Raw genomic sequence first — 24,402 nt, forward strand, 5'->3', positions numbered from 1 at the left:
GTAATAAGTGAGTGCGCGAGATAAAACAACCGTCCTCAGTAGCGAACGGTCGCACGTACACTGAGGAGTGAGGACTTGAGGAGGGCCGAGGCGAATCGCGTAGTGGCGGGCGTGCGAATTCAGCTCGCGGGCGCCGAGCTGATCGCGTACGGCGACGTGGGTCGTTTGGGGGGGAAGGGGGGTGGCGTTGATAGCAGAAGTGGCGTCCCGCACTCGGCCATCATCGTTTGTGGTCGGTTGACACCAACTGGCAAGTAGCCGCTTAATCGCCCGCGCTATGACCTATCTCGACCGCGTGAAGTTTTTTATTAACTTCGCAGCTCACATTTGTAATGTCAATTAGTGCTACTGGGCAATACAAGTTGTACATTTTTACGTTGCCTATAAATTACTTAACTATCATAATATTGTTATTTCTGGAGGAACTGAGAAATATATAGTCTGGAAATAGCTTGGTGACTGAAGGAATATTCCTACATATATATCAACTTTCGTATTTCTATTGAAAGTTGAATCACCTATCTGCTCTGTATAACAAATACTATTTTTGTAGGAAAGTAATAATAATCAGACATTTTTGAAAATATTTCTCAACTAGTACTAGCGTGGATATTTATTATATTGAATATGTTATAGACAGACATACGGTATCGCGGACATTTTTGTAGATACATATTGATTTCGTCTATAACACTGTTCATTGGGGTTCATTCTGGCAATTTTAAATCCCTAACTTTTTTGAAAATATTCTATAGCCTCAAAAATATTCAGGGAATTATAATTATATAAATATATTCAGGCAAAATCTAGGATTTTAATAGTAAAATATTTTTTTCAAAAAAAGTCCAGTAGTTTTGGAGCCTATTCAATGTAGGTACACAATCAAACCATGGTGGAAGACAATCCAAATGTTCAGAGATAAATTTTCGACACAGTAACACAACTTAATCTATAAAAAACTCCTTATCAACAAATAAATTACGTTAATAAACAATAAAGAAAAAAATTGCAAATTATGAGTTATATCAATCATTGAAGTACAGTCTGACAAAATAATTACGATATAATGGAATCAGAGTGAACAAATTCATAGGGTTAATGTTCTGAGTCACCTTACATTTGCTGATAACATTATTTTTTCTCAGAATCTTCACACAGAACAAATGACATGATAAACGATCTACGCCAGGCCAGAGAAATGAATCCTGACAAAACATAAGTTATGATAAACCACCAAACGACAACAAATTCGGTAAAATATTTCCCATATCTTGATTTAAACACAAAACACAAACAGGCAATAAAAGAAGAATGGAGATATGTTATTAACATCGAGCAAATGGACCAGAAAAAAAATGATATCCGAAAAAGAACAAAAATGCACTAACATTTTCTCCCTTCAAAAGAAATGGCTGGACGGCATGACGACTGGCCAAGTTTGACGACAGATCAACACAAAGACTGGTGAAATAGAGACCGGCTTTGTGCCAGATGGACAGCCGAAATTGCGATGAGGGCGGGCGAAAGGTGATAGCGGTCCATACAAATACAACCTTTTATTTTTATTCTTTACTGTTAAAGTCTTGTATATTTGTATGGAATTAAATAAAACTAGAATATTATTATTAAAGCGAACAAAACAATCCATATTTTTGTCATTGTTTTGCGTATAGTTTAGTAATAGAAGTAAGTAAAAATTAATTTTTAAACACTTATTAAAAGTAGTTAAAATTGTGTTAAAAATATTTTTGTTAATAAAAGTTATAATCAGTTAATCGGTTAGGTATGTGCTCGCACATGTTGAATTGGCTGTAAAAGTCACATTGAAGAAAATATACACATATATAATATAGTTAATCAAATATTATCAAGTGTTTAATCTACTTTCAGCTCCATTGTTTAAAATTCACAAAAATACCATAATTGCAACATTAATTTTATTTTGTATGCTTTTAAACATCTTTCATGTTAAAATGAGAACGATAAAATACTTATGAAAATATATTAGTAACAGGATATACACGTTTGAAAATGACATGAGAACGGAGAGTTTATTGCCAGTTCTGCTCTTCCGTTCTACGCCCTTGATTTGAGAACTGGCACTAAATGTAAAATTAGAAGCATTAATATGTATTTCTTTACTGACAAGTCATAAGTGTACAATGTGTTACCTATATTAGTAAATGATTTTTGAATTTGAATTTGAACTTAAGAAGCAGCGCTAACCAGATAAATGCAACTCCCTAACAATCGAGTAGCCCGAAATATCACAGCACACAACACACGAGGGGAATTTTTGTATCGATGATGTCGCATGCGTACGCCAAGCATCCGCAAATTTCATGCAATATTCACGAAATCAGTCTTTATTCAATCAGTCTTCAACATTTTAACAAATTCATTCAAATGTCTCTTTTTGCCGTCACGGCTTTGTCACTAAACAGGTCCTTTAAGTAGGGAATGCATAAATTAACCGAATTGGTATAACATGTATCTCACAATTTTTGTAGGTACGGTAGAACAACTGCGTTGCGCGAGTTACGTTCGGTGGTTTGTGGTACAAATATGTATATGTAACACTTTGTTTTAAGCTGGGTGTCAACTGGCTTTAATTGTTTAAAACATGAACTTATAACATAGAGAAAATTAGGGGTTTTGCTTGACGCTGAAGTTGACTTATGGAAGAGTTCTGAAATCTAAGTGACGTTTTGTTATTGGACATAATCGGAAATGAGAATGTTAAATTACAATAATTTATGTGTGTGGTAAAAACTAAAGGGCTCATTTTGGCTTCAAGTGTACGATGATTGCTTACAATTTGTTTACGCTTCTAACTATTAACTAAAATATATATATAACGTAACCTAACATAACTCGCGACATATTCTTTTTTACTAGTTTTGTTTTTGATGGCATATAATTTAACGGAAAGAGACGAAAACGTTGACTAGTTTAGTAATGTAATTAGTGTAATAAGCACTGATAAAAAGAGTGGCGGAGAGTTTATTGCCAGTTCTTTTCTTCCGTTCTACGCCCTTGATTCGAGAACTGGCAGTAAATGTAAAATTAGATACGTATTTCTTTACTGACGAGTCATAAGTGTACATTATGTTACCTCTATGATTAAATGATTTTTTACATTACTTTACTTTAATTAAATGCCTTATTTACCTAAGAAGATGTGGCAAAATGGTTTTCCGACATAGCAAGACATTATCAATTTTACGATAGGGCAACGACAAAAAAATCTCTTCCATTTTAACTCTTTACCAGCCAATGCTTATAAAATTTGAATAGTCAAAGATTATAAAAATACACAAAATCAGAGTATTATGTCACAATATACAACGTTATTATTAATTTGTTTCTCAAGGTAGCTTATAAAAATTGCTTTGTACGTACCTAGCAAAATATTATATATAATATATATTGATGTGTGCGTCTGCGGGTGTGTAGTATAGATACATACACCAAAAATATAAACAATATATATACTCAATTGAAAACCGCATGTAATAATTATGGCACTGATTTATTACGTCATAATTACGAGAACAATTGCGTCACGACACACGTAAAAGCTCATTTGACGATTAATTTTCATAACAACTACGTATACAAACCACAAGACGTATATTAACATTGTAATCCTCATTTCCTTCTATTATTTGCTGCCGGAAATGCGTTTAAGTATTTAAAAAAAAATAACTATTTTTATTATTCTTCGGTTAGGTTAGGTATTTTCTTTTAATAACTGTTCAACTGAAACTGAAATGTTTAATTTTCAATTATTTTTAATATTAAAATCGAATACAAAAATCGATTATTTTTATTCATCGATTTTTCATGCTAAAAAACAATCGATTCATTTACCGAGAATGTCACATCTCATATAAAAAGTAAAAATGGCGGATTGTTTACAAATTTCAATACATTTCACAAAATTTTAATTTTTTTTTTAAATACTTAGATTCAGGCAGCAAAAATCACTTGGAGGTGTTCCAATCAAGGTGCCCCGAGACTCCTGCATAATCAGTATCATCAGATTCGGAGGACCGATTTTAAGATCCAACCCTGCTTGGTAACTGAAAAGGCTTCTAATTTTATCCACAACGAAGTTATAGGGGGCCGAAATTGGCCTGCTCGGCCTTTTTGCTCGACATGGAAGATGCACTGCCGTGCCACCAGATGAGAAATGACTATGATGGAATAAATAAAGTTATGTCATATGTAACTATGTAAAATTCTACCTTTTAATTATGTATGACAAATTTGCACGATTGTAAAGTACTAGATTGTACCACGATAGTATTTTTGTACTAATTTTTGCAAATACGCGCTTTTTATTATTATTTATTTGGTGCTTATTATTTTATGGTACTTATTAGTTTTTTAATTCATATAACCAAAAACCATTTTTTCAAAAATTTAACTGCATATTTCAATCAGATTAACTTCCGCTGAAAATCAGTGTTTCTGGGGATAGCTACTTAAAGCTGACTTGAGTTGGTCTCATTTTGATTAAAGTGATTGTATTTCTTTTTATTATGTGTTATTTAAATTAAATAAATGTTTTGTATAACTAGACGTCCATTTTCTGTAACAATGTGGTACTTTCTGTGTCGCTAGTACCGCAGACGATTTATACAATAAATTGTAATTGTATTTATATTATTTAAATTGTAGAAATTGTTTTATTGTAATTATTTTTGCTAAAAAATGTGATTGGCCTCTGAGTTCTGCTACTTATAATTTTAATTAAAATGCAAGTAAGTGTTCATATCATACTAAGTCATTTAGTGAAGATATTATGTATAGATTGTCTGATTGTATCGTGCAAAAGAACCTGTAGGCGTTTAAAACTAAGTACCTACTGGAAATAACAGGTTCGAAATAAGAGCAAGAGGACCTTCAAACAAAGACAAGGCCGAATGGACTAATATTTCACGATGGAGATAGATTCCTTCAAAAGCTTAAAAAGCTCATAGATAAATATCTTTAATAGTGTACTATATTTAAAGATTTAAAAACGTAAGACCTACAAATCTCTCAAATTCTCTCAAATAATAAACAAATGATTTAGTAAGTATAGGACAGAGTTTGTTTAGCTTCCAACCTGTGAACTTAATGAATGACTGTGTACAACTGTTAAGTTACTTCAATTCTTTAATAAGGCCTTTATGATGCCAATAAATTTTTTTTAATGTAAATACGTCAAAATTTGCTATAACGACATCGAAGGAACTACTCATATTTGGTCGTCAAAACCGATAGTCATAACCGCCGATGACGTTGTTATTAAGAACCTAATACAAAAGAATTCAGCCGGGACCTTTGATTTTGGTCAATATAACCGGTATGTTGTTCTAAACGATGTCGTCGTAAACGGTTTGACTAAATTCAGGTTATTAGTATTTAAATAAACATACAAATATCAGCTGTATTTGATTTTGTTATTTATCTATTTTTTTTAATTTACAAGATTAACAATCTATTGAGTTTTATACCGATTTAGTTATTACTAATAATTAGAACATTGAATTACTTTTTATATTTCAAATATTTATTTTATTTAAGGTTCTTTACATACAAGCTCAGGCCTGCTTGAGCTTAAAATAGTGTTTCTCCCGAGGTGTAAATACCTAAGTACTCATATGAAGTAGAATTAATTACGTTAGGGAATACAAGAAACATATAGTTAGATGCTAATGTTCGTAAATATTTTTTTAAGTATTACCTTATATCTGAATATATCAATAATAAAATAAATGTGTTTCGAGCCTTTTTTACTATTTCAAAACTTTTTAATTTGATTCCTCCTCGTATTATTTTCGACAGCCAGTTATGTTTTAAATCTTTCATGCAATGTTCGTGATCGATCTCTTTGGTGATTGAAACATTTACTAACAATATTCACTTTCCAAATTCAAATTGTTAATTTAGTCTGTATTTACAGCCTACAGAATCAGTTCTTTTAGAATAGATGTGATTAAATCTGTATTTGGGGGCCTCATAGCCTAGCGGTCTTATTAAGTGGCAGCTAGGTGAGGGGTGCCGGGTTCGATTCCCGGTTCGAGGGCAAGTTTTAATTTAATTTAAATTTGTTCTCGGCCTTTGGGAGGGTTGTGCGTTACCGGGCGAGTGCCTAAAGCGTACATGGTGGACACGGTCGATTTTTTAAAGACAAGCACGAATTATAAAAAAAATCCTATACTTGACGCTGGCTAATGCACAAATTGTGCCAGAGCCATAAAAAAAATCTGTATTTAAGGCTCTATATTGTATAAATTTTAGAAGGTATAGTCTCGGAATATTACTTAATAGCACATTAGATGAAATTAACGCACTACAGCTGTTCAGTTTCCAGGCGTTATTTATTGGCCATTATCTTGTAATCTACCGTATAGGTTTCATCTAAAAAAAGCTAAGTATAAAATGTACTTTGTATGTTCAGCGTAATAGCATATACTTATGTATTTTGAAATACATAAAGCGCTGCTATGGTTTTAATACAAAAGTGATATGATTTGCTTATTGAACTAGGCGAAAATTAATTGTTTCTATAATAAATGACTATGTCTTTATTTATTTATTTACAGCTTGTATAGTTGTATGGCCAAATATAATAAAAAACTCACTTGATTCTTAAGTTTGTCTTAATTCTTATAGTATATTGGTCTTGGTATTTTTAAGTAAAAGTGCATGTCAAAACCAAATAAAGTAGGCACCTGATGTAAGATTGACACTAGACAATGTGTGAATCTGGATCATTGATGAGTACAGTAAGGACTTTTTTTAACTCACATTTTAAAATTATATATTTTAGCTTACTTAGTTGATTTTGATTATACTTATTTGATTATAATATATACACCTATTTGTAACATAATTTAGTAATTGATTTGCAACATTTTGAACTAGATGACGCCACTTCGCATATTTATTATTTTAAATCGTTAGTTACATTATTTATAACTAGGTAGCGCTGTACACGAACATAGTTCAAACTTAGTATCACTTTACGGCGCTTATATTTTTAAAATTTTTCTAGATGACGCTGTATTATTTCTGTATGAGGTCTTTATTTCCATTAAGCTTTTTAGTTGTTGTTTTTTAAGCTAGATGGCTCTGTTTTAAAGTACCTTATACCGTCAATGTTGTTTTAAGTTGTATACTTTTCAACTAGGTGGCACAGATTTAAGATATAAATTTTAATTTATTTCATAGCTTCACTGTCACTTACTAAAATAATTTCATCTTAAACTAGATGGCGCTATATTAGACGATTTTATTAATATATTAATTCACTCTTTTTAATTATTTACTCATTTTTAATAATACTTTAAAGTACACAACCGTAAAATATATCTTAGTAATAAGTAAAGTAATTTTAATAAACTCTGAAAGATGGTGATATTTTCCTGTAACCCTAAAGGAAGTCTTATCCTTGGGAAGGTTTCAGAATCATTGTGGAAAAGCTCCCCGGATATATTTCAGTCGCTTCGACACCTTCGCGACGAGTGGTCCCCCGCTCATCAGAAGCTCCCGAATACTTAGAATAATTTTTTAAAGCTTATAGCAAGATTATTTTTTTTAAATTAAATACGCGCAGTAAATTTCAAAAGAATACTATTGCTCCTCGCGCGCCTGCCAGTATTGCGCGCTAGAATGATTGGTAAGTATAATACTTTGTAATTTTTTATAGAATTTAAGATAAAAATAACTATTATCGGTCTTATTCAACTGTTTCCAACTAATATTTTTATATATTTACCAAGAGTTTCAGGAAAAAGCGTTTACTACGCAGTACCTTTATTGCGACTTGAATGAATTCGCGATAATTACATTTTTATATATAATTTTAAATAATCCATAATCATTTATTGAAAGTGTCTGTTTTTAATTCTAATTGTAGCAAATTTTCTTCTTACTTGTCTGACAATGAAATTTTCATCTGTTGCGCGCTTTGTTCCTTGCAAGTCATTGAAGTTAAAGATAGTCATGAAATATTCTTCGAGTCAAATACATTAAAAATATGTTATAATAAAAACATATTCAAGATGTCGATATGTGCACAGTTAGTATGATGTTGCAAAATTTCTACTAATTGTATTCTAGTATATGCACTATGTGTAACGAAATATACAGAATATAGTATCGCTTTTGTGGCTACGTATACTACGTGTTTTATATGAATTTAAAAGATTTCTTCTATAATTATAGTATCGGTCTAGTAGCCTAAGAAATCAGGTATTATATTGGATGATTACGGGATTGCGGCTTAGTAGTAATTTATTTAACGAAAATAATAGACCTCATTTTTGAATCGCAAAATATGTTACTAAGCGCAAAATTCGTAGACGGCTGGATCAATGTGAATCTTTTTCATTTATTCCCTTAAACTCTGAGGAAGGTTTTATAGAGAGAAAAATTTGAAATATTAGTTTAGTTTAGATTTTATTCCGGAAAAGCGAACAGTCTATAGGGTTACAAAATGTTCCATATGTTTGTATTGTAGCTACTAAAAAAGTAGGCTAAGTAAAAAAAATCATATTAAGGCGAAACGCCGTTCTCTGGGGCAGTTAGTATAAAAATAATAATTCATAGCTTCATTTATTACGTTAACAAAAAATCTTCCTAATGTCAATTATAGTCGTCACTCTAATAACATATTTCTTAAATTAAATGTATATAAAACATTGTCTTTTAACCACATCGTTAGAACTTTCAAAACATCTCGAATGGGCAAATTTGTTTAAATAAATCTACAGGCGTTATTAACTTAATTTTACTCGAAATTGTTTTAACGTCTATTTTTAAAAGTATAATAAGGTTTTTATACCCACTAAAATTGTATAATAATACACATATATATTTTTAAGTATACGATAAGTAATGACATGTATACAATATACATATATATATAAAAATGTAATGTTGGTGGGTGTATCTACGCTTCAAAAACTCAAAAAGTTTCTGAAAGCTGAAATTTTAGCATGATATATAACCCGCATCAAGGATTGTTTTTATCATTTTTGTTTGTTTTTTTGGTTTTTTTTCATTATTTTTTTTCTACAAATATTGCAAAATTAAACTTATATGAAATGTTTTGTTTCTCATTTCTCAACAATTTAATCACGTGGCAGGGAACAGCTAGTATATATAAATATATACAAGAAGGTTATTTCATGGTAACGAACATGCGAGACTCCATCGTAGTCAATATGTTAAAATATATGTATACAAGTCATCATTGTTACTAATAGATTTATTTGTTATATACACAAAACGATCAGTAATGTTAAATTATTAGTGGTGTGCTAAGCAATGTGTTCTAGAATTTTCTTTGAAAATACATAAGCCGTTGCTCCTTTAGCAAACTACTCACTGAAATTCGTTTATTTAACTACACAAACCGGACATTATAGTAAAATAATTTGTAATGGTGTGCTTTATTAAAATCTATAGTATTTTGCCATACAAAATTAAAAAGGGCGGCACTTGCGAGACCTCTGTCCGTGTGTCTATGGCGGCGGTATCATATAGGCCTCCTGTCCATTTTTTAATAAAATAATAAATATAAATCTGTCTTCATAGTAATATTTAGAAGAATAATATTATTTGGTAACACCATGCGTTTATCTCAACGGGTATAGGAAATGTTTAGTGATAAACCCTTTTCGGAGTTATTTTGTACCTGACAGGTAATAAAGTAGTGAATTTACGAGATAAGGTTTTATATTTGGCCCTCATGTTGAGCACATGGTGCACGGGTTTTTTAACGTCTGTAGTACAATTTATACATCAATTTTATTGAATAAATTAAGTAAAAATTAAAATATATCCCTCGATTAAAATCCCAATAATAAAGTGATTTTATAAAATAAATCAGTGGCGCTACAACCTTTTGTAGGTCTTGGCCTCAGATTTCTGTATCTTTTTCATGATCATTTTTCAATCTAATAGGCAAGTAGGTGATCAGACTGCTGTGCCTGACACACGCCGTCGACTTTTTGGGTCTAAGGCAAGCCGGTTTCCTCAGGATGTTTTCCCTCAACGTTCGAGCGAATGTTAAATGCGCACATAGAAAGTCAATTTATCCACAGCGGGTCGAACCTACGACCTCAGGGATAAGAATCGCACGTTGAAGCCACTTGGCCAACACGGCTCAAAGTGATTTTATAGTCAACATTTTATTTCGTCTATAAATAAAATTGTCTTGTAAACTAAACCTTTTCGTAACTTTATAGATTATGTATTCTATTGCATTTTGTGCTCTGCTCGCCGTCTAGGATAACACTAAGTTCCCGTACGGATATTTATTGGATTCTCGATAGTCTAGCCCTGAGTCTTTCCTTCTTTCATCATTGCTTTCTTACATAAATAATAGAACAATTCAACTTTTCAATCAAATCAAATCAAAAGTAAAGTTAAGATGCGTCTTAGGGCATGCTTATGAATGTCAAAAACGTTTACAAAATTCGCGAAAGAGCAAGACTACGCCATCCGATCGCAGAACTACCAGGAGGCCTTGTTCTTAAAAGATTGGGCAAGAAACTCAGCAAGTTTTTCCCTACCTCTACATTACAATTATTCAAAGGAAAATGTCATAAACCACAACGTCATTAAAGTTACTTAAGTAAAAAAAAAAACTGTTCTGTGATTTACCACATTCACCATTACACACATATTCACAACACTTCAAAGATAACAAAACAAATTATAACAATATAATTAGAACTATTGCCAAGCGTTTTTGTCTTCTAGGTAGTCATTAACTGTCTAGTAACCTTTACACATTCATGTTTTATTGTTATTCAAGTCTGTATATTCAATATTATATTAAAAAATATCATTACAATTCTTACGACCAATGTAGAGAAGCATTTTTGACAAATGACATTACGCAACAGGTTTTAGTACTTTTCCTATTTAAAAAACTATTGGTCTACAGCCTATTTACTAGTACAGATTTTATTAAATTTCTCTAATCAGGAGTCTGATTGGTAGGCCTTCTTTGTTATCAGATCACGTAAAGTCTACAGAGGAGCTTCTCAATTTTCCCGTAACCTGGATAACAAAGCTTTATACGTGTTTGGGAAAGTGATACCTTTGTTAAAACGTTGCTTTGTTTTAATGTAATCTATCCTCTAAACGTCTATGTAAATCATAAATATATAAAATTAATGGGTGTCTCTGTTCTTCTATCTCTAAGAATAATAATTTTGAGAGATAGACAAAAATATAGATAGTTAAAATAGTAACAACAGCTTCATAAAACGTAAAAGTAAATGTAGAAGTGTCGATGAATATATAACGTCATGAATCTATAAAGCTATTAATTAAGGCCTGTAAAGCATATCCCTCGGTTGTAGCTAGAAAAGTTGTGCGACTTTTCACTTGGACATGATTTGTGAATTTTCTCTGAAAAAGCCGACTAAGTTTCGGGGTTTGTATTTTTCAGAGCGCATTTTTGAACATGGCTATGAAATATTATGTTAATGATATATATATATTACGTGAAAGAATTTATATAAATATTTGTATTTTTGTATTATAACAAAACATACGTCAAGTAACAGATTTTTTGTATTTCATGAAGATCTGTTTTTAAAATCATCGTAAAGGTTTTCTTAGGATCAAAATTATTTGCAGTAGTTTCGTGTATAAATTAATTAACCATTACTGACGAAATAATTATTCAATGCTATCTTATAGTTTACTAGTGAACATCTAAATATATAAAACAAAGTCGTGTTAGTTACACCACTCATAACTCAAGTTTGTTGGATCTCTTGTCTGGTGGATTTTTCTCCTCCGAATAGCAGAATAAGTAATAAAATATCGGATAAGTTATCGAATAACAATAAATAAATACATTTTATGAATGCAAACACCATGTGGTGTCATCTGTTGACAAAATTACGCACCATTTTACATCGAATTCGTATCAGTTCAATCTTATTACCTTAATGAAATCCTAAATTAAGTTTAACTAAAGTTAACTCGATATTATAAGGCTGTTAGGCGGAACGAAGTTATCCGGGTCAGCTAGTTTTTAAAATAAAAAAAACTTCCTTGACAAATTCAAAGCGATTTATTACTTAACATAAGCCTCGTGATAACTGAAAAGCATTTTAAGCGTCAAGTTAACAAATTCGCGTTTGTACAATGATGATATGTAAAAAAATCCATAATACTAATAAGTTTAATTATAAGTATTTAATTAAAAAATCCAATTATGAATCTGACGTAGCGAACACAAGATGCTCGTCTATTGCAATGACAGTTGAAGTAAAAGTTGCGTTTTTTTTTATGGCTCTGGCACGATTTGTGCATTAGCCAGCGTCAAGTATAGGATTTTTTATAATTCGTGCTTGTCTTTAGAAATTCGACAGTGTCCTCCATGTACGGTTTAGGCACTAGCCTGGTACCGCACAACCCTCCCAAAGGCCGAGAACAAATTTTAAATTAAATTAAAACTTGCCCTCGAACCGGGAATCGAACCCGGTACCCCTCACCTAGTTGCCACATAATAAGACCGCTAGGCTATGAGGCCCCCAAAAAAGTTGCGTTTATACAACAAGAAAACCGTTCTATTTTTAAAATTGTAACAGTTTCCATTCCATTTTCAAAGTAATTCACGTATCGCAGAGGTGTGATTAGTGCAAAGCAATCAACACGTCGGTAATTATTGTACTTCCAACGTCCGACGCAGCTGTTTGACGCCTTTGTTGGTAACGCCTTTTGTTCCCTGCACAAAGCAAATTTAATCAACTATCTTCTATTCGATTGTAACACAGTTAGGTTCTATATTAGTGTTCCGAGTACAGCGCCTACTCGATATTAAGTGACGATAACAATCATTTTAATGATTTGATTAAATGATGTTTGATTGATATTACTCAGTTAACGGCCGCTATAGTTTACTACTAATGCCGCTAATTTTTACTACTAGAGATTGATATTTTATCTCATAAAATACTTTTCAATAACCGTTCGATGAATGGTTTTTGCAAAATATCTTTGAATTCGACAGTTCAAATTTTTGATTGGAAATTATTTTAGATTATAGATCGAGTATAGAAAGCGGCCTTAAGTAGGTAGTGTAACAAGCATTAAGAACTTTAAGGAACTGTGAAAAAATAGTTTGCATAAACCGTTTATGAGTAATATTAGACACATTGCTATAGAAGTACAGGATTTGTTGATCAGTAACAATTTAAGTTTTTTTAAATAATTGTCATTTAAGTTTCAGTTTTCTTTTATTTATTTTTTATTTTCTATTAATGTACTTATGTTTTCGGTTTCATAAATATTGTTTATCTATGTAATCTGTTTTCGTTTTGTTTATTGTTTTAGTGTTTATTTTATAAGATGTATGTTAGCTGTAAGATTATTAAATAAAAAAGGGTCCTACACAAACTCCGAATAGTATCGAACCGATATTATTTTTCAACTATCTTTCAGTATTCAACACTATCGTTCATACTTTTATGCTAAAGCATGTTCAATATAAAACAGAAACAAAATTGAAAAGCATACATTCGAGAGCTTTCGATATTTATTGGGTCCTATTGCTGTGAGAAGCGAGGAGATGAATCACTTGTAAATATTTTACGTACAATAAATGGTTGAAGTATCGTGGTCTATTTTACACACAAATACTAAATATATTGTAGCTGAGACAATAAAGTTTTTTTATAAAGTAGTCAGTGCTTAGGTGTTTAAACATTACACCTTCACGCTTATTACGTGTTGTAGTATAATATGAATCGCACTATTTGATCATTATGATTTGAATGTAAGTGCGTGCTTATTTCACCATGCCTCCGGCTGATAGAGGACAAATCTTTGTTTTTAATTTATTTTATTATTATTTATTACTTAAGATGTCACGTAGAACATGGTGTAATGGTTGCAGCTCCTTACAAACGTTGTGTAAAACAAAAAACTTGGCGATTAAAACGCGAAAAGCGAGTGACGGAGAGTTTATTGCCAGTTCTTCTCTACCGTTCTGCGCCCTTAATTTGAGAACTGGCAGTAAATGTAAAATTAGAAGCATTTAATGTATTCTTTTGACGTTCATGAGTGTACATTGTTTTACCTATATGAATAATTATAATTATTTTTGACTTTGTTTTTCTCCATGAGTTAAAGAAACAATGTTATACAAGGTGCTTTTGTTATTCAATATCGATAACCACTCACGTTCAAAATTACATTCAAATATAATGTAACAAGCTTACGTTAATACAGTTAATATCGTTTACCTCAATTTTGCCTATAAACAGCTAATTTGTCAGCTCCGAGGTTAGAGCCTAAGGGTTGAGAAATTTAATAATATCTCCATCGCTGACGAGCGCCACACTCCATTTTAGATTCCAGTCGTATTACAGACAAAATTATGATTAAAGTGTCAGTCAACGCAACTTATACATCGGCGATGTTACTTTTTTAATCACGTTTTAATTACGTTAAATAATCGAGGCTCTACAACTCTATAGGTTGCGTCAGATTGCGTCAGTTTTTTAATCATTTTAATTTTTATTAGACAGGTAGGTTATCAGTCTTTTGTGACTACATCCATTAGAGCACAGCCATAATTTGAGACTCCAGCCTACCCACTGACTCAGTTCTTTCATACTTTCAATTTTTTATATAGAGAACAACGGTCAGGCTCATCTGATGTCAAGTGATACCGCCGCCCATGGACACTCTCAATGCCAGAGGGCTCGCGAGTGCGTTGTCGGCCTTTTAAGAATTGGTACGCTCTTAAAAGGACCCTTTAAATGAACTGCAATGTTCATACGTATTAAAGGCCGTTTATTAAGTGGTAAATAGTCTCCATGCAATCTGCTCTGTGGCACGCATACTTCGTGTTCCTACTAATTGAATTTGTTAATTAAACCAAAGCGATACATCGCTACACATGACTGGCATAACGTGCGGTGGAATGCTAAAGCTAGCAGGAAAATTATCGCCTATGCACGGAATAAAATAAGCAGGTTAATGCAGACACCGCAAGCGTAAGTACAAAGGTGCCATATGATTATTATTAACACGTTTTAAGTGTGAAATTAAGGGTTGATGAAAGCAGATAGTAGAACTTTACATATTCGTGATATTTTAAATATAACATTGAAAAACTCACAATTATTGCAAAACGGAGTGTTATGATTTTTATCTAAACAGTGTCTCACTCTATCTATCTGGCTTAGACCAAGTAACCGCTCTGGTGTTTCATATTGTACTTTAAACATGTTAACTTCATTGCAATAACATAACGATTTTATAGTTCATTGTGCATTGCTTAAAAGGCTCTTCTGAATATATAACTGGAATATAATGAATAAAATAATATTATATTATTATAATAGAATGGCTTTGTTATTCCTCATGAACTATGAATCTTAAAATTTAGAATTTATTATAAATACATATATACTTTATATTTTTTTTTATTTGTATAGGTGTAACTGTGCTTTGTGTATGTTTAAATGTGTATTCCGTTTTTGGCTTGTGTATAGTGTAATTTTTTGAATATTGTATAGTACTCGTAAGTAGCTGTAGGAATACCGTTAAGCAAGTAAATAAATAAATAAAATAATCCAAATTTATTTTTACAGAAACGTTTGATTTAGTATGCCATTTTTATATCCTGTTATTTTTTACTACAGTATATGGACTGTACTTTCCGAAGAACCATAAATTTTTGTCAGCTGTTAACAAGATAAAAAAATATTTGTGAAAATATTCCGATGTTTTATTCCTGAAAAGTGGCCCTTCAGAAAGCGTTTAAAATAAAATATTGGAGTGTCATTGGGCTGAAAATAAAGGTAAAATTCGAAATGGGAAAATGTACAGTTAACTAATGGTGCGGTATGAAACACGTTGGGAGCAATTTATTATTCAGGAAAGTAACGGCCATAGGTCAGCGTATTACCAACACTATTATTCAGTACTTAAAGTAGGTGCTTACCCACTTTGTACAAAGCACAAAGTCGACTTTCAAATGGATAATTTATTGTACATCGTGTTTCTTTACATTGTTACATTTGTGCATATATAAAATTTTACGGCTATTTTACGTGCGATGGTAGTAAAAACAGATTACAATACATAAACTTTTACAGTTTACAGATTTGTGTATTCAGCCTGCATAATAACTTGTTGGGATTAATGAAACAAAAATAGACCTAATAGTCAAATTATTAGTTAGGTCGGAAACAAATGTTTCGGTAAATATTCCGTATCGCGGCACCAGCGATTTTGAGGCTTTTTACATTCGCGTTATGATCTGTAAACATCATGTGGTTGGGTGTGAGAGAAACGCCCCCGAATTTGATGATACTGATTATGCAGGAGTCTCGGGGACTCTTGATTGGAACACCTCCAAGTGATTTTAGCTTTAGGAAATGCGTCAAAGTATTTAAAAAAAATTTTTAAAGTTTTGTGAATTGTATTGAAATTTATAAACAATCCGCCATTATCTAACTACTTTTCTATTGATATTGGTAAGAGATGTGACACTCTCGATTTATATTGGTTATAAGTGATGTGTCATTGTCGTTTTCTATTGGTTATAAGTGATGTGACATTTTCGGTAAATTTATCGGATCGATTATTTTCTCATTTGTTATTTTTAAAGTTGAACCTAATCGAATCGATTATTTCCTCATTTGTTAATTTTATAGTTGAACCTAATTTAAGCATTACTTGTCAAATGTACATACATTACATTTAACTTCATGTTTTAATTAATGTATGGTTCCGAAAATTATTAAATTATTCAAAAAGTACCCAAAACCGAATCAGAGTACCCCACTATCCACGTGGTCTTGTCTGCCTTACCCCTAGAGTGTATATAAATAATCGGAGGCGCGGAGGAAGAGCAGCCCCCACCCGCTGTAACAAAGCACAGGCATTACGAAAGCTGTAGCGGCTGAGGCTGGTCGCCAAAGGCGACCAAAATGCCGAGGTTGCGGAGGCTTGAATAAAATGCCTGTGCTTTGGTACGCAAGGGTGGAGGGGCTGCATTTCCCGTAGCGCCGGAGCTGTCCAAAAAAACAAATATTATTTAGATTGGTTAGGTTAGGTTAGTATATGTAGAATAAACAATTATTATTTAGATCGGAGCTGTCCAAAAAAACAAATATTATTTAGATGGGTTAGGTTAGGTTAGGTTAGTATGTGAATATTTGGTCGCCGAAGGCGACCAGGACGCCGAGAAGCCGAGGCTTGAATAAACAATTATTATTTAGATCGGAGCTGTCCAAAAAAACAAATATTATTTAGATCGGTTAAGTTATATAAATATTAATATACTAACCGTATATTAATATTTTTTTTTAAATAACTGTTCAACTGAAACTCGAAATCGAATACAAAATCGGATTCAAAATCGAATACTAAAATCGATTTTCACTTTCACAGAATAGATTATTTTTCACATCCCTATTCATTTTATATGGCCATTTCGAATGTGGATTTTGCCAGAGCAGTGTGTGTTCACAGTGATCAAGTGCAAAATATCTGTCAAAAAAAAAATTTTTTTTGGTTTCCTAAGCGCAAAATTTGTGGGGGGTGATTACTACACCCCTCCCCCTCCTCACCCCCCGCAACCCCAAATTTGGGTACGTCGTTTTCGCATCGTTACCGAGAACTCATGACGAAGTCATAAAAAAAATAAGCCTCAAAATCGCTGGTGATACGGAATATTTACCAATATTTCTACCAAGAAGTGCCAATAGCTGTGTTTTAATATGGCTAAGACATTTTTTTGAAGAATGGCTTCTCTAAAAACTAGGATCCATTAGTCATAATTATTACACTCTTCAGAAACACGTATAGCTCGTAAAAGATAACCCAGGCTCGGTATATTATAAGTAATTAAGAGACATGGCATTTACTAGCATATCAAGGGATTCCTGCAGTATTCTTAAAACTAAATTTTATATAAATATTTTAAATGCTTGTACACATGATAGCTTTCGATTCTAATAGATAAAACGCAAACGTACAACAATTTACTGCTAAGCTTTTTTCAGTATAGCAATTAAAGTAAGTATAGTAAGTAAAGTCAGTAAAGTAAGTAAAGTATAATTTTAATACGGGAGTTTACCAAACAAAAATATTTTTTAAATAATTTTTACAGCTCGAAAACCACACCCAGTTTATATGCACTGGAATCGCTTTATTACGTCCCACTTACATATTTTTTTATTAATTAAGCTTTTTACTGAACGTTAAAACACTTATAGTTTTTCTTTGAATAAAATTCACATCATATGTTTTTTTTTATCTCTGCCTTTTAATAAATTTAAGAAATGTATTAAAGAAAAGCTGTGTAAAAAGGCTTACTATAAAGTTAACAATTATCTAGTTGATAAAAGGGTCTGGGACTAGTGCTAGACAGGCTACTTCTAATTTGCGATATTTGTTATAAAATAAGTGTTGTTTGATGATTTGCTATTTTAAAAGAGTACCGAGAGTTTTTTTCCGCGGGCTTTTTCTCTCGGCCTACACTCTCTGTCTTCTTTGCCGATGAGTAGGGATGCCTACAGATTTAAATTTAATGACTTGGAATAAGTGATACCTGTATCTTATGTTCCATAATAAACATATTTCATTTTATCAGAAACAAGCTAAAACAATATTAAAGGTTTATTAACGACCTATTACAGTGCAAGGTGTAAATTACAGATCTTCAAAATGGTTAATGATGTAAGGAGCGCAAATTAAAAATTAGATTAGCTGAAGAGGCGGGGGCGCCTAAAGCTAATTACTTTGGCAAGAAATTTATCTTTACATGTAAGATTTGGTGATATTTAAATACGGTTTACTCTGGTTTAATTAAAATTAAACTTATTTAACAGATATAAGTGAATTCATTACATTATTTACATAAATCGTCGTTCTGAGTGCTTACCAGTCGTGGTCTCTCGATCACTGACCGTTTTTACTTTAAAGTGCTTTTTCGAATTCGATTTTAACAAACGTGTGCTACGATTTTCAGAGCTACGGCTACATAATCCACATCGTAGAACTACGCGTAGCACGGGCAATTCGTACCCTTTGTAATGTTGCATAAATAGAAAAGTATATGAATGACACTCTATCTATACTAATATTATAAAGAGGAAAGGTTTTATTTTTTGTTTGTTTGAAATGAATAGGCTCCGAAACTATGGACCGATTTCAAAAATTCTTTCACCGTTGGCAAGCGACACTATTCCCGAGTGACATAGGCTATGTTTCATTTTCAAAAAAATTAGGGATGCTTACTAAAACTTGAATAATCTAATCCAAAGTGTAAAAAAATAAACAAAAAACTTCCTTCAATCGTGTGCGCTGCGAAAACTATTAATGATAGAACAAAATAATGTAGTACAATTTTTCAGGACACATCACTATCTATAAAAATGTCGTGACAGCATGTCTCTATCTTTTATATTTACGTCACAATTAGCGTCCTTTTATTAATTTTTTTTTATTAAAATACCACCGCTAGAAAAGGCTCTTTATTCGTACCTAGGTATTGATCCTTATCAAAATAATTACCAACGTTTCACATAAGCTACAATTTAATGGCATAACCACCAAAAAAGCATGGTGGATTGGTGTTCTCCTGCCTTTTCCCTTGAATAGTTTACTACTATGTAATATAACAAAAATCTTAGCCACAGCAACGCTTGGCCGATTCTACTAGTTATCTATATATTACGATGACCTTCTTACTAAGGTTTTGTCTATTTCTGCTAAACTATATGAAAAATTCATAGCGGTATTGGTGAGCACCGAACTATCCTTTCGCGTGATAAATCATTTATTAATGACCTATACGAAGTCGTCATTTATTTTAACAGATAAGAAAGGTTAGTAAAAATATTTTAGTTCTAGTATTAAAAACGCAAACTAATCTAAATCTGCACTTGTTAGTCCAAATTTCAGTTTAGTAATTAGTCTAAATGTATATTACAGAATTAAAGGGTAAAACAAGTTTGCCGACATAATAAGGTTTAAGGAAAATCTTTACACAACGTTGTGTTAAGTTGATTGAACGTTTATTATATATGTATTGTTATACATAGCGTCTGGAAGCGACGAGATAAGATAGCACTGATCGATGTTCCCCACTTAAGCCAAGCCAACAAATAATGAACGTTCTAAACCGTTCCGCTCAAGGCTCTGTTTGCTTCGATACTTATAACGCAAACATAGATAGAAATGTGGTTCGTTAAAAGTGCTGTAACATATGAGATTCAGCATCTGTTCATAAATATGATCAGGCTTTGTACTCGTAACAGTCATTGTTACGTTTTTGTTCAAGAAAGAGAGAACAGTGTACAGTGTGCGACTCTCATCCCCGAAGATTCGATAGGTTGAAGGTTCGATCACCTCCTATCTACGTTTTCATACCACGTCATTACAAGTTCGCGATTGTTAAAAAAATTCAAAATCTACTTTCGTCATCATTAGAACAGTGTTGGCCTAGTGGCTTCAGCGTGCGACTCTCACCTCTGAGGTCGTAGGTTGGATCCCCAGCTATGCACCAATGGACTTTCTTTTTATGTGCGCATTTAACATTCACGCGAACGGTGAAGGAAAACATCGTGAGGAAACCGTATTGCCTTAGACCCGAAAAGTCGACGGCGTGTGTCAGGCACAGGAGGCTGATCACCTACTTGCCTATGATTGACAAATGATGATGAAACAGATACAGAAATCTAAGGCCCAGACCTAAAAATGTTGTTTTATACCAGATTCAAATACAAATATTTTTTTGATTGCATTACATTTGGATCAATTGTCAGCGGTTTTCGTGATATCTTTGTAATCACCATTTCTTTGTCAGGTATAATCGTACGAAGGTAAGGTGTAACTCATATATGACACCGCTACGTAATTGATTCTAAATTGCTTTGATCGTTTTTGCGGAAGGCTAATGAATTCTCGCGTCTGAATGAACCTCACGGTTCAGCGATTGAGCAGCCCGACTGTGACATTTCACGATCGAAATTGTTAATAAAGACTAAAAATTCATAAAAGCTAGAACAGGTTGAAGCTAATGGAAACAGAAATTGAAATTTTATTTTACTAATGATATTACTATTTGATTACTTATATTATAAGATACCTTTTTTGTATTCGTTATAAATTACTTAAATAATAAGCTAATTCTATATGATAAAATAATTCTAAATATTAAATTCATAGCAAATTTCACAACCGATAAACTTCAATTTTCTTGTGAAAATTCTTTTTCGCATTTCACACATGAACGAATGAAGAGAACTGAAAAGTACGCTGAATGACTTGAAGTTCGAATGAGCTTAGAACTTTTCCTTCAGATCCTTTTGAACAGCTAAGTAACGAAAATCTTGTTACAATCAAGAACATACATCTATATTCAATCAGTCTTTATAGGGTTATATGATTCTTTTATTATTAAATTAAATGGACGGTATGGTCGGATGTCTCTTGATTAAAACTTATTAATACCTGTCACGGCCAAAAGGCAATGGAAATGTTTTTGAAGTTATACTTCTTTATGCGCGTTATGAAAAATTTATGAGAGTGAAATTTTACGATGCGCGCGCACCGTTACACAAAATTATCAGTTGTAGTATGAAGTTGTCCACTTACGAATTCTTTTAAAACCAGCTGGGCGCCGAGCGTGCGCGAGCGAGATGGGAATAAGACAATCTACAAGTAAAAAGAAATAGAATATGCGTGAAGTTAGCAGCTATGCCAAGAATTTTGAATGACCATAATGACCTTTGTAGTACCTTTTAAACAAATAAAGGGGTTTTAATTATTTTTTCAAATAAATTTAGCAATGCTTCTTCACAAAGACCTATTGTTACTTAGTTAAAAGGTTATGAAACATACCTAGTTATAAAAATGAATGAATAATATAATAAATAATAATAATTATTATTATAAATTTTAATTAATAATTGAATAATAATATACTAAATATTTATTATTAATTATTTAATATTTAAAACAAATAAAGAAAGCTAAAGAAGTAAAACTTCTTACGCGCGTACATAAGTACACGCACCCTTTCTTTGCATCTACTAGGTGTGTTCAATTGTATTTTATTTTTGTGACCTCGGCACAACAACGCGCAATCCCAAATATGTAGGAGCCTCATGTTGCTTTCAAGTTTTGATTTACCTGCTCCGAAGTAAACAATTTCAAGCAGAGATTTATTACCGCGCGGACTTTAATTTTCAATCAATATTTAAGAACACGTTCGGACACGGCGCAAACAAATGAATTCTAATCAAAAACTAACTTAAGAGAATTTGGAAAGAAAAAAGAAAAAAACTCATTTCTGAGCTATGCCAGTGTTTATTTTCAAGGAGAATGTATCGCGTTATCATTATTGAATACCCTTCGTATATCAGTAAGTAAGTACCTTCTATTACAATCAGTATATCAGTTGCCAATGAAGCATCGTACTCATATTGTATGAAATTAACTCGCTAGGAAATAAACTTATAAGCATAAGTTATATTTTAATTAAAGCATAAGACAAGCTTAAATTGTATGGAGCACTGTCACAATTTCCTGAACTATTTTGGGTCTAATTCAATCTAATAGTTACGGTATGAACTCGGCATGTCTCGGCTGAAACTCCAAGCCGACTTTGGCATAAACTTAGGTTTCTGAGTTACGTGTTAGTTTAGTGAGTGACGTGGTAATTTGTAGGTGTAGTTGAATGTTCGAGCACATATATAAATATCTAGATAATTATGATAATAATAAACTTTATTTATGACATATGTTCCCACACTGGGGACTCTTTATATTGTGACTAGATGACAATTGCTCCGTGGTATATGGCGCATGTTTCAAACATATTTTTTAAAGAAAAATTGTTACATGTAATCAAACGAAATTAGTATAAGATAAAGCGTCTATTTCCGTGATAATAATTATTTTATAAGCCTTCTGTGTTTGACCTTTTTGGGTTCAAAACATGGCAATTTGCTCACTATGTTTTTCATCGCCCTATAAGAAATTCTGTTAATCATTGAGGTCAGGGTTGTGAATCGCAAGCCTTACCAGTAGACAATATAATTATATAAAAGTAAGTACTGCGCGGATATAATTTGTAACGTTTGATTGTTGCTACTTGATTATTATATAAACCGATTAATTTGGTAAACAATTGTTATGTTTAATAAAGTATGCCAGTAAGACGAACAACTATAGTCACGGCAATTGGCATAGATATCCATGGACTCCCGCAGAAGGAATACAGAAAAAAAAATCCGTATTTTGCAAGTGGTTTTGCTTACAGAAGTATCCGAACAGCGCTGACGTTTAATGCTCCGCGCTGTTCGGATACTTCTGAGAGCTGCCATGAATCTGACACCAGCCAGTAACGTTTACCAGGAATATTACCGAGGAAAATTGTAATGTAAAGGTCCAATAAGTTGAATGAACGTGAACTCAATCGGTCTTATAAGTTATTGCAAACCGTGAAATAGAACTTCAAATGAGTCTCGATATAGCAAACAATAAATAATTATTACTATCTAGACATTCATAAGACTGTTCCGTCATCATTTGCGGTTACTGTGTCGTCCGTAATTATGCTTAAACAATGAAACAATCGGGAAACGCTCTTCAGTATATTTAGATATATTACTGTAATGTACATTTTGTTATTTGCACTTATTACAATGTTTAAATCGTTAAGTAGATAGACACAGCTATCATTTGATAAATTTATTTATATATGTAATGAGTAGTATTCTAGTAACAATAGTATCACATTTGTTTGCATACATTTTGCTTTAATTTATGCTAATGAGAGAGACGAATAACTATAATCACGGCATTTTTCATAGCAATGCATGGAGTGTCGCAGAAGGAATACAGAAGCAAGAAAACCGTATTCTGCAAGTGGTTTTGCTTACAGAGGTATCCGAACAGCGCTGACGTTTAATGCTCCGCGCTGTTCGGATACTTCTGAGAGCTGCCATGAATCTGACACCAGCCAGTAACGTTTACCAGGAATATTACCGAGGAAAATTATAATGTAAAGGTCGAATAAGTTGAATGAACGTGAACTCAATCGGTCTTATAAGTTATTGCAAACCGTGAAATGGAACTTCAAATGAGTTTCGATATAGCGAACAATAAATAATTATTACTATCTAGACATTCATAAGACTGTTCCGTCATCATTTGCGGTTACTGTGTCGTCCGTAATTATGCTTAAACAGTGAAACAATCGTAAAACGCTTTTGCTCTTCAGTCTAATTAGATAAATTACTGTAACGTACATTTTGTTATTTGTGTTGGGTTATAAGTGTGCAGCGGTAGTCGCGTGCAGCAGTCCAGTTTATTAAAAAAGTGACAATCTAAAAACATAACAAG

General features: G+C 32.4%; 1 protein-coding gene across 2 annotated transcripts in view; it reads left to right on the forward strand.

The window, feature by feature from the left end:
- The first annotated feature begins 7,579 nt into the window (after window positions 1-7,579).
- The window catches only part of LOC125053075, a 113,574-nt gene continuing 96,751 nt past the window's right edge, over window positions 7,580-24,402 (forward strand). For both annotated transcript variants that reach the window (XM_047654280.1, XM_047654279.1), the window contains exon 1: window positions 7,580-7,675. The gene's annotated coding sequence lies outside the window, so the exon portion shown is untranslated. The remainder of the gene's footprint in view (window positions 7,676-24,402) is intronic.

Source organism: Pieris napi, chromosome 10 (assembly GCF_905475465.1).
Source record: "Pieris napi chromosome 10, ilPieNapi1.2, whole genome shotgun sequence".
In the NCBI taxonomy this organism is placed as follows: domain Eukaryota; kingdom Metazoa; phylum Arthropoda; class Insecta; order Lepidoptera; family Pieridae; genus Pieris; species Pieris napi.